We start from the raw sequence: 16,874 nt of genomic DNA, 5'->3' as shown, positions 1-16,874 counted from the left end.
ACCTGGGAGAACAGGACACCACCCTGTAACTCCTCTGATCTCCAGTCTCGTACGTTGAAGTACTTCTCCGCTGCTGCCACATCTATTGTCTGTGATTTACATTCCATTTCTGCTGTACAGTTGATAACCATTTGCTATGAACACTAAGCCAACCTTACTGAAACGTATCACTCATTGACCTACAGTATCCCTCTGTACTGGTACAGATCTACTACTCACAGGGCTCCTCTCAGTATCCCTCTGTACTGGTACAGATCTACTACTCACAGGGCTCCTCTCAGAATCCCTCACCCTTGATACATCCTCTACTTTCTTCACTGCCTCGGCATATGACACCTAATGCACTACTCTGTCTCTGGACTAATGCACTAACTTCTTCTCTGGTATAATGAGATTCACACAAACTGTAATGTCCAATTCACATCACATCCCATACTCTGACCACCTCAACCTACTTCTCTTGTACCGGACACTTCTGATCCCCCGCAACATGATCATCCCCTACAGTTGGCACACCACTTTATACTGTCCACTTCCCATCATGGACTGTCAATGGAGACAAAACATTTATTTTATTTTTTTGTAAGGCGCCAAACTGCCGATGTGTTCAGGTCATGTGACTCTCGCACATAATGTAGACGTAGTGTTTGTCGTCACATGTTAGTTTAGATAAACATTCCTGTCCTCTTCACACCCTTATCTATGGCTGTGTTACGAACACGTAAAACACAGCCTCCATTTACCCTCGCCTTATGCCCTTGGGGGAATCCCCACGGCCATCTTTGCCGTCAGTCGAAACCCATTAGCCAATCAAGAGAAGTTGTCAATGTAAGCCCCCTCAGCCCTCGTTTCTGAACGAGTGTGTTCACACCGGGGCCTGTTCACACCAGGGCCTGTTCACACCAGGGCCTGTTCACTCCGGGGGGCCTGAAACCACCCATAATTCAATTCACGATGATTGTACATCCGCTAAGAAAAGTCTCGTAAAACTTCAAACCAACATCAATATGGAGAAAACGGAAATACAGTGCATTCGGAAAGTATTCAGACCCCTTGATTTTTACACGTTCTGATTAAATTAAATTGATGAGCGAAAAAAAAACGATCTACACACAATACCCCATAATGACAAAGCAAAAAAAACAGGTTTTTAGAAAAAAAAATTCAAATGTATAAAAAAAGATACAAAATATCACATTTCCAGTATTCAGACCTTTTACTCAGTACTTGTATGAAGCACCTCTGGCAGCGATTACAGCCTGGAGTCTTCTTGGGTATGACGCTACAAGCTTGGCACACCTGAATTTGGGGAGTTTCTCACATTCTTCTTTGCAGATCCTCTCAAGCTCTGTCGGGCTGGATGAGGAGCATCGCTGCACAGTTATTTTCAGGTCTCCCCAGAGATGTTCGACCGGGTTCAAGTTCGGGCTCTGGCTAGATAATAGTCACTTTAATAACTCTACCTACATGTACATATTACCTCAATTACCTCGACTAACCGGTGCCCATTGACTTTGTACCAGTACCCCCTTTATATAGCCTCACTATTGTTATTTGACTGCTGCTCCTTAATTATTTGTTTTATTTCTTTGGGTATTTTTCTTAACTGCATTGTTGGTTAAGAGCTTGTAAGTAAGCATTTCACTGTTACACCTGTTGTATTTGGCACATGTGACAAATAACATTTGATTTGACTTGATCAAAGGACAGTCAGAGACTTGTACCGAAGCCACTCCTACGATATCTTTGCTGTGTGTTTAAGGTCGTTGTCCTGTTGGAAGTTGAACCTTCACCCCAGTCTGAGGTCCTGAGTGCTCTGGAACAGGTTTTCATCAAGGATCTCTCTGTACTTTGCTCTGTTCATCTTTCCATCGACCCTGACTAGTCTCCTTGTCCCTGCCGCTGAAAGACATCCCCAAAGCATGATGCTGCCACCTCCATGCTTCACCGTAGGGATGGTGTCAGGTTTCCTCCAGACATGGAGGAATGCTTGGCATTCAGGCCAAAGAGTTCAATATCGGTTTCATCAGACCAGAGAATCTTGTTGTCTCATGGTCTGAGAGTCCTTTAGGTGCCTTTTGGCAAACTCCAAGCGGGCTGTCATATGCCTTTTACTGAGGAGTGGCCTCCGTCTGGGCACTCTACCATAAAGACCTGATTGGTGGAGTGCTGCAGAGATGGTTGTCCTTCTGGAAGGTTCTCTCATCTCCACAGAGGAACTCTGGCGCTCTGTCAGTGACCATCAGGTTCTTGGCCACCTCCTTGACCAAGGCCCTTCTCCCCCGATTGCTCAGTTTGGCTGGAAGGCCAGCTCTAGGAAGAGTCTTGGTGGTTCCAAACTTCTTCCATTGAAGAATGATGGAGTCCACTGTGTTCTTGGGGACCTTCAATGCTGCAGAAATGTTTTGGTACCCATCCCCAGATCTGTGCCTTGAATCAATCCTGTCTTGGAGCTCTACGGTAAAATTCCTTCGACCTCATGGCTTGGTTTTTGCTCTAACATGCACTGTCAACTGTTGAACCTTTATATAGACTGGTGTGAGCCTTTTCAAATCATGTCCAATCAATTTAATGTACCACAGGTGGACTCCAATGAAGTTGTAGAAACAGCTCAAGGATGATCAATGGAAACAGGATGCACCTGAGCTCAATTTCGAATCTCATAGCAAATGGTCTGAATACTTACATAAATAAGGTATTTCTGTTTTTTTTATATTTAATACATTTGCAAACATTTTCTTAAAAACCTGTTTTCGCTTTGACATTATGGGCTATTCTGTGTAGATTGATAAGGATTTGTTGTATTTAATCTGTTTTAGAATAAGACTGCAACGTGTGTAAAAAGTAAAGGGGTCTGAATACTTACCGAATGCACTTTAAATTGGGACTTGCGCTACTAAGGCACACGACCGCACAAACACGTTTCGTGAAAGTAATGATGTTTTTGTTTGGTTATTATGGACAAGAGAACATTTTTATTTGTCAAACAGCAGTCAAGCATCGATCACAATGTCACCAGATTAAGACCCTCGATATTTATTGGAAAGGAGTATCAAGATAACCTTGCACTTTCACCAAACTGTGAAGTTAATCTGTAGTAAACTGCATGGTTTCCCGAGCGGTGGTGGGAGGACCACACACCGTATTTATTTATTTTTATTTTTTCACCTTTATTTAACCAGGTAGGCTAGTTGAGAACAAGTTCTCGTTTGCAACTGCGACCTGGCCAAGATAAAGCATAGCAGTGTGAACAGACAACAACACAGAGTTACACATGGAGTAAACAATAACAATAAAGTATCATCGGGTGACTCCAAGTTTACTTCCATATTATGGTTATTATAGCAATATTTGTACATAAATCCGTTACATCGCCATTTCTCGCATAATACATTTAATCGACTACCTAACTATACGTCTAGAAAGCATAGTACCGGTCAACTTGGAATCATTATGTTGTCATAATCTATTAATCATTATGTTGTCATTATGTGGTATGATCTATGAATCATTATGTCTAACAGAGGTTGTAATATACTTCCTCAGTGATTTGACCCACGCACCGCTCTCTACTGCTACTCATGTGATGCTGGGATACATAATATACCCAGTGAGAGTTTGGTGTATAAGCCGGTTCCGTGATGACATTGAGAAAAGCATGGTAATTTATGGCCAAGTGTGTGTAATTGAAGAATCTGATGATGTGCTGTGTAGCAATTGAGGTAGAATTCAAGTTGACGAATTCCCAGAGTGCCTTGCTAGGGTGAAGGAGTTTGAAGATCTGTGCTGAACAGCAGGTCTCCTACAGGACCGGAAGTAGTTGAAGGAGCGACGGGAGCTGTGGAACCTATGGCAGTGGATGCCCCGCAGCCTGTAGAGATTCAGAATGTCGTTCACCAGTTGAAGGATACTGATACACTGATTTGTGACGAAGGTGGATTTTGTGGCATTTATTTCGCAGGTGATTAATTGTCCTGCCCAAACGAACAAGACGTTTAAGAAACTGGATATAATTGTATGTGCGGCTGAAAGGTTTTTGTAATTAACTGCCGAAGCATTGCAGGGAATGAAGACATTCCCCACTCTCGGGCCCCTGAGACTGTAGGGGTGTGTGTAGGGGTGTGATTTGGACTGTGACAGAAGGAGTGAGAGGGTTTTTTGATTGATCCATTTTCGTATTTTGTCTGATGTCGTTTTACCCGCTTTTCTGGAATGGACATGACTTTTCCCCCCGCAGTTCACTAACTGTACAGTAGGTGGACACATACACATTACATTTGTGTGAATGAAACAGGAACTTCCGGGCAAGCGCACGCCATTCTTCAGAATAAAGAAAGCGTCAGAACTCTTGATGTTAATATGATACCTTTTGTCTCCGTTTTAAATGTATGGCTACAGGTATGTAATAGCGTGTTCAAACGTTGGAAAGAACATGTTATCAAATTCTAGCTAACAAATCGGTATCATCACGTTTGGTAAAGGTTTTAATTGTATGTGTTGTTTTTCTGTCAAGCCGAATGGGTGAAGAACGTGATAAAACTATTTTATAAGTCACATAAGTTAGCTAGATACTTTGGGTTTGTCTGAGTGAATGTACGATATCTCGTCAAGATAACTAAATAAACCACATTTCTTTGAGATTTCTGAGTTCGTTTGAGGTGTTATTGGTTTTGTATCGACGTCATTGGCGTCAACGGACTTCAGTGCAAGCAGTGCGGGTGTATGAGAGAGGGAGACAATTTCACTGTTGCACTACTGTGTGTGTGTGTGTGTGTGTGTGTGTGTGTGTGTTGGAGTGTCAGTGTAGAATATGTGAGTGTCCATATAGCCAGTGCAAACAGATAAGTAATTAACGGGGTCAATACAAGTTGTCTGGGTAGCCATTTGATTAACTCTTCAGCAATCTGATGTCTTGGGAGTTGAAGCTGTTCAGGAGCCTTTTGGTCCCAGACTTGGCGCTGAATGTATCAGTTGTCTACATGTACTAATATTCAGACACATTCAGTTGTATCTATCTTTATCTATAAATGTTGCTGTGGTGTGAACGGGAAATACAATTGGTTTCTGATTGAAACAATACAGTGAAGACCAGGTTATTCATAAAATAGTACATAGTGCTGCCTGAAACATACTGTGATCTTGTACTAAATGGTTGTTGAGTCATTTATTTTAATTCAGGAAATCTACTATAGGTTAAGTGTAATTTAAAGTGTGCACTTTGTCTAATGGGAAATGATTTAATGTTCTGTCAATGCTTAGCTACCTGATCTATTGAAATTACATAATTAATAGAGAATAAAGAAAGCGCCAGAACTGTGAAGACAATAACTTTTGTATGTTTCTCTTTATTACTACAGGCTGACTCCGATCAAGTCTGAGGCCGGTAACATCAACGGTGAGGACAATCCCAGCCTGCCTCTCTCCTTCCACACCTACAGTCACTGGGTCCTGATTGTGACTGTGGAGCCCAGTTTGCATTGCAGGATCCAGAGATGGCATCAGTGAAGCTGGAAGACTGCAGTCAAACACTGGAACTGAATGTCAACATTAAAGATGAAGAAGAAGAGGAGGAGGAGGAGAAGATTAGGACAACTGTTAGTCATGGTAAGAGCTGGTTCTATCTATAAGTTAAATTCGTAAATTAGACTAGAGGTCAACCGATTATGATTTTTCAACGTCGAGACCGATTATTGGAGGACCAAAAAAGCCGATACCGATTAATCGGCCTATTTTATATTATTTATTTGTAATAATGACAATTACAACAATACTGAATTAACACTTATTTTAACTTAAAATAATCAATAAAAATCATCAATAAAAACTATTTAGCCTCAAATAATGAAACATTTCAACAATTTGGTTGAAATAATGCAAAAACAAAGTGTTGGAGAAGAAAGTAAAAGTGCAATATGTGCCATGTAAAAAAAGCTAACGTTTTAGTTCCTTGCTCAGAACATATGAAAGCTGGGGGTTCCTTTTAACATGAGTCTTCAATATTCCCAGGTAAGAAGTTTTAGGTTGTAGTTATTATAGGAATTATAGGACTATTTCTCTCTATACCATTTGTATTTCATTAACCTTTGACTATTGGATATTCTTATAGGCACTTTAGTATTGCCAGTGTAACAGTATAGCTTCTGTCCCTCTCCTCACCCCTACCTGGGCTCGAACCAGGAACACATCGACAACAGCCACCCTCGAAGCATCGTTACCCATTGCTCCACAAAAGCTGCGGTCTTTGCAGAGCAAGGGGAACAACTACTCAAGTCTCAGAGCGAGCTTCTGGCAAAACGCACGACAGTGCTGTTTGAATGAGTGTGTACGAGCCTGCTGCTGCCTACCATCGCTCAGACAGACTGCTCTATCAAACATCAAATCATAGACTTAATTACACACAAAAATATGAGCCTTTGGTCATTAATATGGTCGAATCCGGAAACAATCATTTTGAAAACAAAACGTTTATTCTTTCAATGAAATACGGAACGGTTCCGTATTTTATCTAACGGGTGGCATCCCTAAGTCTAAATATTGCTGTTACATTGTACAACCTTCAATGTTATGTCATAAATATGTATATTCTGGCAAATTAATTACGGTCTTTGTTAGGAAGAAATGGACTTCACACAGTTCCCAACGAGCCAGGCGGCCCAAACTGCTGCATATACCCTGACTGCACGGAACGCAAGAGAAGTGACACAATTTCCCTAGTTATAAGAAATTCATGTTAGCAGGCAATATTAACTAAATATGAAGGTTTAAAAATATATAATTGTGTATTGATTTTAAAGAAATGCATTGATATTTATGGTTAGGTTTGGTGCAACGACAGTGCTAAATCATCACCCGTTTGGCGAAGTAACGTTAGGCTGTGATTCGATGAGAAATTAATGGGCACCGCATCGATTATATGCAACGCAGGACACACTAGGTAAACTAGTAATATCATCAACCATGTGTACTTAACTAGTGATTATGTGAAGATTGATTGTTTTTTATAAGTTTAATGCTAGCTAGCATCTTACCTTGGCTTCTTGCTGCCCTCGCGTAACAGGTAGTCAGCCTGCAGGCTCCTCGTGGAGTGCAATATAAGGCAGGTGGTTAGAGCATTGGACTAGTAACCGGAAGGTTGCAAAAACGAATCCCCGTGTTGACAAGGTAAACATCTGTCGTTCTGCCCCTGAACAGGCAGTTAACCCACTGTTCCTAGGCCGTCATTGAAAATAAGAATGTGTTCTTAACTGACTTGCCTAGTTGACATCGGCTCTGGAGTTTTAACAGTATAACTTTAGTCCGTCCCCTCGCCCCGACTCGGGCGCGAGCCAGGGACCCTCTGCACACGTCAACAGTCACCCTCGAAGCATCGTTACCCATCGCTCCACAAAAGCCGTGTTGTGGAGGATCGTTTCAAAATATAACACTTACAAGAACTTGTGAATTCAATATAGGCTTTTAATACAAACATATCAGAAGCCTAGATGGTCCGCGGAACACACACCTTCCCAGAGCACTGGCTCTGTCTTTATATAGGTGACCTAAACTGGGATATGCTTAACACCCCGCCAGTCCTACAATCTAAGCTAGATGCCCTCAATCTCACACAAATCATCAAGGAACCCACCAGGTACAACCCTAACTCTGTAAACAAGGGCACCCTCATAGACGTCATCCTGACCAACTGGCCCTCCAAATACACCTCTGCTGTCTTCAACCAGGATCTCAGCGATCACTGCCTCATTGCCTGTATCCGCTACGGAGCCGCAGTCAAACGACCTCCCCTCATCACTGTCAAACGCTCCCTAAAACACTTCTGTGAGCAGGCCTTTCTAATCGACCTGGCCCGGGTATCCTGGAAGGACATTGACCTCATCCCGTCAGTTGAGGATGCCTGGTCATTCTTTAAAAGTAACTTCCTCACCATTTTAGATAAGCATGCTCCGTTCAAAAAATGCAGAACTAAGAACAGATACAGTCCTTGGTTCACCCCAGACCTGACTGCCCTCGACCAGCACAAAAACATCCTGTGGCGGACTGCAATAGCATCGAATAGTCCCGGGATATGCAACTGTTCAGGGAAGTCCGGAACCAATACACGCAGTCAGTCAGGAAAGCTAAGGCCAGCTTCTTCAGGCAGAAGTTTGCATCCTGTAGCTCCAACTCCAAAAAGTTCTGGGACACTGTGAAGTCCATGGAGAACAAGAGCACCTCCTCCCAGCTGCCCACTGCACTGAGGCTAGGTAACACGGTCACCACCGATAAATCCATGATTATCGAAAACTTCAATAAGCATTTCTCAACGGCTGGCCATGCCTTCCGCCTGGCTACTCCAACCTCGGCCAACAGCTCCGCCCCCCCGGCAGCTCCTCGCCCAAGCCTCTCCAGGTTCTCCTTTACCCAAATCCAGATAGCAGATGTTCTGAAAGAGCTGCAAAACCTGGACCCGTACAAATCAGCTGGGCTTGACAATCTGGACCACCTATTTCTGAAACTTTCTGCTGCCATTGTCGCAACCCCTATTACCAGCCTGTTCAACCTCTCTTTCATATCGTCTGAGATCCCCAAGGATTGGAAAGCTGCCGCAGTCATCCCCCTCTTCAAAGGGGAGACACCCTGGACCCAAACTGTTACAGACCTATATCCATCCTGCCCTGCCTATCTAAGGTCTTCAAGTCAACAAACAGGTCACTGACCATCTCGAATCCCACCGTACCTTCTCTGCTGTGCAATCTGGTTTCCGAGCCGGTCACGGGTGCACCTCAGCCACACTCAAGGTACTAAACGATATCATAACCGCCATCGATAAAAGACAGTACTGTGCAGCCGTCTTCCTTGACCTTGCCAAGGCTTTCAACTCTGTCAATCACCATATTCTTATCGGCAGACTCAGTAGCCTCGGTTTTCGGATGACTGCCTTGCCTGGTTGACCAATTACTTTGCAGACAGAGTTCAGTGTGTCAAATCGGAGGGCATGCTGTCCGGTCCTCTGGCAGTCTCTATGGGGTGCCACAGGGTTCAATTCTCGGGCCGACTCTTTTCTCTGTATATATCAATGATGTTGCTCTTGCTGCGGGCGATTCCCTGATCCACCTCTCGCAGACGACACCATTCTATATACTTTCGGCCCGTCATTGGACACTGTGCTATCTAACCTCAAACAAGCTTCAATGCCATACAACACTCCTTCCGTGGCCTCCAACTGCTCTTAAACGCTAGTTAAACCAAATGCATGCTTTTCAACCGATCGCTGCCTGCACCCGCATGCCCGACTAGCATCACCACCCTGGATGGTTCCGACCTTGAATATGTGGACATCTATAAGTACCTAGGTGTCTGGCTAGACTGCAAACTCTCCTTCCAGACTCATATCAAACATCTCCAATCGAAAATCAAATCAAGAGTCGGCTTTCTATTCCGCAACAAAGCCTCCTTCACTCACGCCGCCAAGCTTACCTAGTAAAACTGACTATCCTACCGATCCTCGACTTCGGCGATGTCATCTACAAAATGGCTTCCAACACTCTACTCAGCAAACTGGATGCAGTCTATCACAGTGCCATCCGTTTTGTCACTAAAGCACCTTATACCACCCACCACTGCGACCTGTATGCTCTAGTCGGCTGGCCCTCGTTACATATTCGTCGCCAGACCCACTGGCTCCAGGTCATCTACAAGTCCATGCTAGGTAAAGCTCCGCCTTATCTCAGTTCACTGGTCACGATGGCAACACCCATCCGTAGCACGCGCTCCAGCAGGTGTATCTCACTGATCATCCCTAAAGCCAACACCTCATTTGGCCGCCTTTCGTTCCAGTACTCTGCTGCCTGTGACTGGAACAATTGCAAAAATCGCTGAAGTTGGAGACTTTTATCTCCCTCACCAACTTCAAACATCAGCTATCTGAGCAGCTAACCGATCACTGCAGCTGTACATAGTCTATTGGTAAATAGCCCACCCATTTTCACCTACCTCATCCCCATACTGTTTTTATTTATTTACTTTTCTGCTCTTTTGCACACCAATATCTCTACCTGTACATGACCATCTGATCATTTATCACTCCAGTGTTAATCTGCAAAATTGTAATTATTCGCCTACCTCCTCATGCCTTTTGCACACATTGTATATAGACTCCCCCCTTTGTTTTCTACTGTGTTATTGACTTGTTAATTGTTTATTCCATGTGTAACTCTGTGTTGTTGTCTGCTCACACTGCTATGCTTTATCTTGGCCAGGTCGCAGTTGCAAATGAGAACTTGTTCTCAACTAGCCTACCTGGTTAAATAAAGGTAAAATAAAAATAAAAAATACACACACAGTATATGAGTCCATTCCATATGTTAATGAAGTTACTTCCCTCAAGTCATCGGTCACCATTATCTTTCAGTCCAGGCTTCTTCCATGTTCATGCCTAATAACGCCTGTATCCGCTCTTGATTAGATTACAATGGTGGCAGGACCCTCTCATGTCCTAAAATGAATGTATATCTATCTTACCCTAAGCACTTATGGCCTTTACCCTCTCTATCTAATCTTTGTAATGATGTCCTGCTCTTTCCATAATAAATAATGTATTTAAGGGTCAACTCCTCCTCTTTGCCCTAAGCCCTTATGCACAATAAAGCACGTATGGCTTCGGCCATTACACTTATGTCTGTTTAATCTTTGGTTTCCTGTCCGCTTTCTGTTTGTGGTCTAATGTACACCTATCTTTGCTCAATAGTGTCATATCTGTCTCTATATGTATCAATAACTACAACAGCCGCAGCCCTTGCAGAGCAAGGGGAACCACTACTTCAAGGTCTCAAGAGTAAGTGACGTCACCGATTGAAACGCTATTAGTGCGCACCACCTCTAACGCGCTAGCCGTTTCACATCGGCTACACTCACCCCCTTTTGACCTCCTCCTTTTCCGCAGCAACCAGTTGACATCTGGACGGCTCTGACTTAGAATACGTGGACAACTACAAATACCTAGGTGTCTGGTTAGACTGTAAACTCTCCTTCCAGACCCACATCAAACATCTCCAATCCAAAGTTAAATCTAGAATCGGCTTCCTATTTCACAACAAAGCATCCTTCACTCATGCTGCCAAACATACCCTTGTAAAACTGACCATCCTACTAATCCTCGACTTCGGTGATGTCATTTACAAAATAGCCTCCAATACCCTACTCAACAAATTGGATGCAGTCTATCACAGACCGTTTTGTCCGTTTTGTCACCAAAGCCCATATACTACCCACCATTGCGACCTGTACGCTCTCGTTGGCTGGCCCTCGCTTCATACTCCTCGCCAAACCCATTGGCTCCATGTCATCTACAAGACCCTGCTAGGTAAAGTCCCCCCTTATCTCAGCTCGCTGGTCACCATAGCATCACCCACCTGTAGCACGCGCTCCAGCAGGTATATCTCTCTAGTCACCCCCAAAACCAATTCTTTCTTTGGCCGCCTCTCCTTCCAGTTCTCTGCTGCCAATGACTGGAACAAACTACAAAAATCTCTGAAACTGGAAACACTTATCTCCCTCACTAGCTTTAAGCACCAACTGTCAGAGCAGCTCACCGATTACTGCACCTGTACATAGCCCACCTATAATTTAGCCCAAACAACTACCTCTTTCCCTACTGTATTTATTTTATTCATTTATTTAATTTATTTTGCTCCTTTGCACCCCATTATTTTTATTTCTACTTTGCACATTCTTCCACTGCAAATCTACCAATCCAGTGTTTTACTTGCTATATTGTATTTACTTTGCCACCATGGCCTTTTTTGCCTTTACCTCCCTTCTCACCTCATTTGCTCACATTGTATATAGACTTGTTTATACTGTATTATTGACTGTATGTTTGTTTACTCCATGTGTAACTCTGTGTCGTTGTATGTGTCGAACTGCTTTGCTTTATCTTGGCCAGGTCGCAGTTGTAAATGAGAACTTGTTCTCAACTTGCCTACCTGGTTAAATAAAGGTAAAACAAAAAAATAGATATATATTTTTAAAAAAGCGTTGTCCGAATGTTATGAAAACTTGAAATCAGCCCTAATTAATCGGCCATTCTGATTAATCGGTCAACCTCTAAATTAGACCTCTATAAGTTATGACCAGTCTATTGCTAGGTTGAATTCTGTCATTCTGACATCACACATCCCTGAACAACTCAAGACTTCACAGTGAAGCAAAAACTATTTAAACTTGTAACGCCTGCCTTTGCCCACACATTGTCTCAAGAACGTTGAAAATGTTTAATACCCTCAATCACCAAGTTAGGCATACCTCATTTCAAAATAGGCCATGGCATCATCACTGTCAATATTGAATTATAATTCTTCACGTTTTACCAGTGAAATGACCAAGCTGCGTCTGCATGCCAATCGTTTGATCTCAATCAATTTCATGGGAATATGCATTTAAATCTTCTTGAATTACTGTTTGGTTAGAAAATTAGAGCAGATGGTGTTAAATTATATAGACTTCCTGTATTTTGTTTTAATCAAAACACATTCTGCGTAATGGCGCGGCGCGTGCTGTTGAGTTTGGGACGATTCAGCAAACCATCCTAAAATCTCGTAAGAAATTAGGTGTTGTTTTTGTTGTAAAAGTAATGTTATGCTATAATATTTGGTGATGTGGACTGCTAATTAATCATTAGGTGATCGTCCAAGACATTGATCTAACTTTATTAAAAAACACCATTGTGGCGGCTCATCGCTCTTGCAAGCACTACACACCTGCAGTCTGCTGCACCGAACTAGCGATTGATGCTCACCTAGCCTACTCTTTTGCCTCGCGCAACATTTGGTGATGCAGAAACAAGAGAACATGTTCGGCTGTTTTTATATATATAATAAGGACATCAGTCATTGAAATTAATTAGGCCCTAACCTGTAGATTTCACATGACTGGGCAGGGGTGCAGCCATGGGTGGGCCTTGAATTAAAATAGAAGGCATAGGCCCACCCACTTGGCAGCCAGACCCACCTCAGGTCCTGGTCTGATGTTGTTACACGTGGTCTTCGATTGTGAGGCCGGTTGGATGTACTGCCAAATACTCTAATATGACGTTGGAGGCAGCTTATGGTAGAGAAATGAACATTCAATTCTTTGGCAACAGCTCTGGTGGACATTCCTGCAGTCAGCATGCCAATTGCACGCTCCCTCAAAACTTGAGACATCTGTGGTGTTGTGTAACAAAACTGTACATTTTAAAGTGTCCTTTTTTTGTCCCCAGCACAAGGTGCAACTGTGTAATGATTATGCCGTTTAATCAGCTTCTTGATATGCCACACCTGTCAGGTGGATGGATTATCTTGGCAAAGGAGAAATGCTCACTAACAGGGATGTAAACATATTTGTGCACACAATTTTAGAGAAATAAGGTTTTTATGTGTGTTAGAAAATTTCAGAGATTTTATTTCAGCTCATGAAACATGGAACCAACACTTTACATGTTATATTTATATATATTATTATTATATATTATTATTATATATTTTTATTATATATTTTTATTATATATTATTATTATATATTTTTATTATATATTTTTATTATATATTATTATTATATATTATTATTATATATTTTTATTATATATTATTATTATATATTATTATTATATATTTGTATATTTTACAGTGTAGTTAGGCATTACTGTTACTCCATGGTCGGATGGAATTTAGCCTGAAAAGGATTTGAGAAATATGATATAGGCCTACGTCTCGTTATGCGCTGCACAGAATGACTATTGTAGCTGGAAAACGGATGATTGAAAGAAAATGGAATATCTACATAGGTGAACAGAGGCCCATTATCAGCAACCATCACTCCTGTGATCCATTGGCATGTTGTTAGCTAATCCAAGTTTATAATTTTAAAAGGCTAATTGATCATTACAAAACCCTTTTGCAATTATGTTAGCAAAGCTGAAAACTGTGGTGCTGATTAAAGAAGCAATAAAATGGTCCTTCTTTAGATTAGTTGAGTATCTGGGTCATTTGTCTCTTCGATTACAGGCTCAAAATGGCCAGAAACAAAGACCTTTCTTCTGAAACTCGTCAGTCTATTCTTGTTCTGAGAAATGAAGGCTCTTCTAAGTGAGAAATTGCCAAGAAACTGAAGATCTTGTACAACGCTGTGTACTACTCCCTTCACAGAACAGCGCAAACTGGCTCTAACCAGAATAGTTACAATAGTCATTTACAACATTAACAATGTCAACACTGTATTTCTGATCAATTTGACATTTATGTGAATGGACAAAAATTGTGCTTTTCTTTAAAAAACATGGACATTTGTAAGTGACCCCAAACTTGAGAATGTATTCAAATCAAATCAAATTTATTTATATAGCCCTTCGTACATCAGCTGTATCTCAAAGTGCTGTACAGAAACCCAGCCTAAAACCCCAAACAGCAAGCAATGCAGGTGTAGAAGCACGGTGGCTAGAAAACTCCCTAGAAAGGCCAAAACCTAGGAAGAAACCTAGAGAGGAACCAGGCTATGTGGGGTGGCCAGTCCTCTTCTGGCTGTGCCGGGTGGAGATTATAACAGAACATGGCCAAGATGTTCAAATGTTCATAAATGACCAGCATGGTCGAATAATAATAAGGCAGAACAGTTGAAACTGGAGCAGCAGCACAGTCAGGTGGAAGTTGAAACTGGAGCAGCAGCATGGCCAGGTGGACTGGGGACAGCAAGGAGTCATCATGTCAGGTAGTCCTGGGGCATGGTCCTAGGGCTCAGGTCAGTTGAAACTGGAACAGCAGCATGGCCAGGTGGACTGGGGACAGCAAGGAGTCATGTCAGGTAGTCCTGGAGCTCAGGTCCTAGGGCTCAGGTCCTCCGAGAGAGAGAAAGAAAGAGAGAAGGAGAGAATTAGAGAACGCACACTTAGATTCACACAGGACACCGAATAGGACAGGAGAAGTACTCCAGATATAACAAACTGACCCCAGCCCCCCGACACATAAACTACTGCAGCATAAATACTGGAGGCTGAGACAGGAGGGGTCAGGAGACACTGTGGCCCCATCCGAGGTCACCCCCGGACAGGGCCAAACAGGAAGGATATAACCCCACCCACTTTGCCAAAGCACAGCCCCCACACCACTATTCATTTATTTCACCACTAATGGTAGTGTATTTATATTTTTTAATCGTTATTTAACTTTCTTAGCATACCTGTTATTGTCCCGGAATTTTGGATGACTGACGTGCCCAAAGTAAACTGCCTGTAAACTGCCCAGGATATGCATATACTTGATCGCATTGGATAGAAAACACTGTCTGTGTCACGCCCTGGTCGAAGTAATGTATGTTTGTCTTCATTTATTTGGTCAGGCCAGGGTGTGACATGGGTTATTGTGGTGCGTTTTTGTCATGGGGTTTTTGTGGGGTGTCTAGCATAGTCTATGGCTGCCTGAGGCGGTTCTCAATCAGAGTCAGGTGATTATCATTGTCTCTGATTGGGAACCATATTTAGGCAGCAATATTCTTTGAGTATTTTGTGGGTGATTGTTCCTGGTTCTGTGTTAGTTGTCACCAGATAGGCTGTAGAGGTTTTCACCAGATAGGCTGAAGAGGTTTTCACCAGATAGGCTGTAGAGGTTTTCACCAGATAGGCTGTAGAGGTTTTCACCAGATAGGCTGTAGAGGTTTTCACCAGATAGGCTGTAGAGGTTTTCACCAGATAGGCTGTGGAGGTTTTTTTCACCAGATAGGCTGTAGAGGTTGTCACCAGATAGGCTGTGGAGGTTGTCACCAGATAGGCTGTTTGTCACCAGATAGGCTGTAGAGGTTGTCACCAGATAGGCTCAGAGGTTTGTCACCAGATAGGCTGTAGAGGAGTGTCACCAGATAGGCTGTAGAGGTTGTCACCAGATAGGCTGTAGAGGTTGTCACCAGATAGGCTGTAGAGGTTTCACCAGATAGGCTGTAGAGGTTGTCACCAGATAGGCTGTAGAGGTTGTCACCAGATAGGCTGTAGAGGTTGTCACCAGATAGGCTTAGAGGTTGTCACCAGATAGGCTGTAGAGGTTGTCACCAGATAGGCTGTAGAGGTTTTCACATTCCCTTTGTTGTTTTTGTATTGTTCGTGTTTTTCGTCTATTGAAGATGTATCGAACTAACCACGCTGCATTTTGGTCCGACTCTCCTTCGACGGAAGAAAACCGTAAAGAATCACCTACCACACCAGGACCAAGCAGCGTGGTGACAGGCAGCGACAGCAGAAGCAGCGAAAGGAGGAATGGACATGGGAAGATGTTTTGGATGGCAAGGGTTGTTACACTTGGGAGGAGATACTGGCTGGAAGAGATCGCCTCCCATGGGAACAGGTGGAGGTACTTAGGAGAGCAGAGGCAGCCGGAGAGAGGAGCCGACGATACGAGGGAACACGGTTGGCAAGGAAGCCCGAAAGTCACCCCCAAAAATGTATTGGGGGGGACTCAGGGAGAGTGTGGCAGAGTCAGGGTTCAGACCTGAGCCAACTCCCCCTGTTTATTGTGAGGAGATATTGGACGGAAAAGGACCCTGAGCACAGCCTGATGAATACCGACGCCCCAAAGAAGTACTGGAGGCGGCGAAAGCGGGGAGGCGCTGGTATGAAGAGGCAGCAAGGCGACGCGGATGGAAGCCCGAGAGTCAGCCCCAAAAATGTATTGGGGGGGGGCTCACAGGGAGTATGGCTACGCCAGGTAGGAGACCTGCGCAAACTTCCTGTGCTTACCGGGGGGCTAAAGAGACCGGGCAGGCACCGTGTTATGCTATGGAGCGCACGGTGTCTCCAGTGCGGGTGCATAGCCCGGTGCGGTACATACCAGCTCTTCGTATTGGTCGGGCTAGAGTGGGCATCGAGCCAGGTGGCAGGC

The 16,874-nt window shown here is 43.3% G+C and overlaps 1 long non-coding RNA gene across 1 annotated transcript; it reads left to right on the top strand.

Moving 5' to 3' along the window:
- The first annotated feature begins 3,757 nt into the window (after window positions 1–3,757).
- LOC121844367 lies at window positions 3,758–16,156 on the top strand. The gene is made up of 3 exons (XR_006081963.1): window positions 3,758–4,398; window positions 5,358–5,604; window positions 16,120–16,156. It is a non-coding gene; the product is annotated as an uncharacterized LOC121844367 (long non-coding RNA).
- The last annotated feature ends 718 nt before the right edge of the window (window positions 16,157–16,874 follow it).

Source organism: Oncorhynchus tshawytscha, unplaced genomic scaffold (genome assembly GCF_018296145.1).
Source record: "Oncorhynchus tshawytscha isolate Ot180627B unplaced genomic scaffold, Otsh_v2.0 Un_contig_121_pilon_pilon, whole genome shotgun sequence".
NCBI lineage: Eukaryota > Metazoa > Chordata > Actinopteri > Salmoniformes > Salmonidae > Oncorhynchus > Oncorhynchus tshawytscha.
Note: the sequence above shows the minus strand (reverse complement) of the source record. Positions and strands in the feature narration are given on the sequence as shown.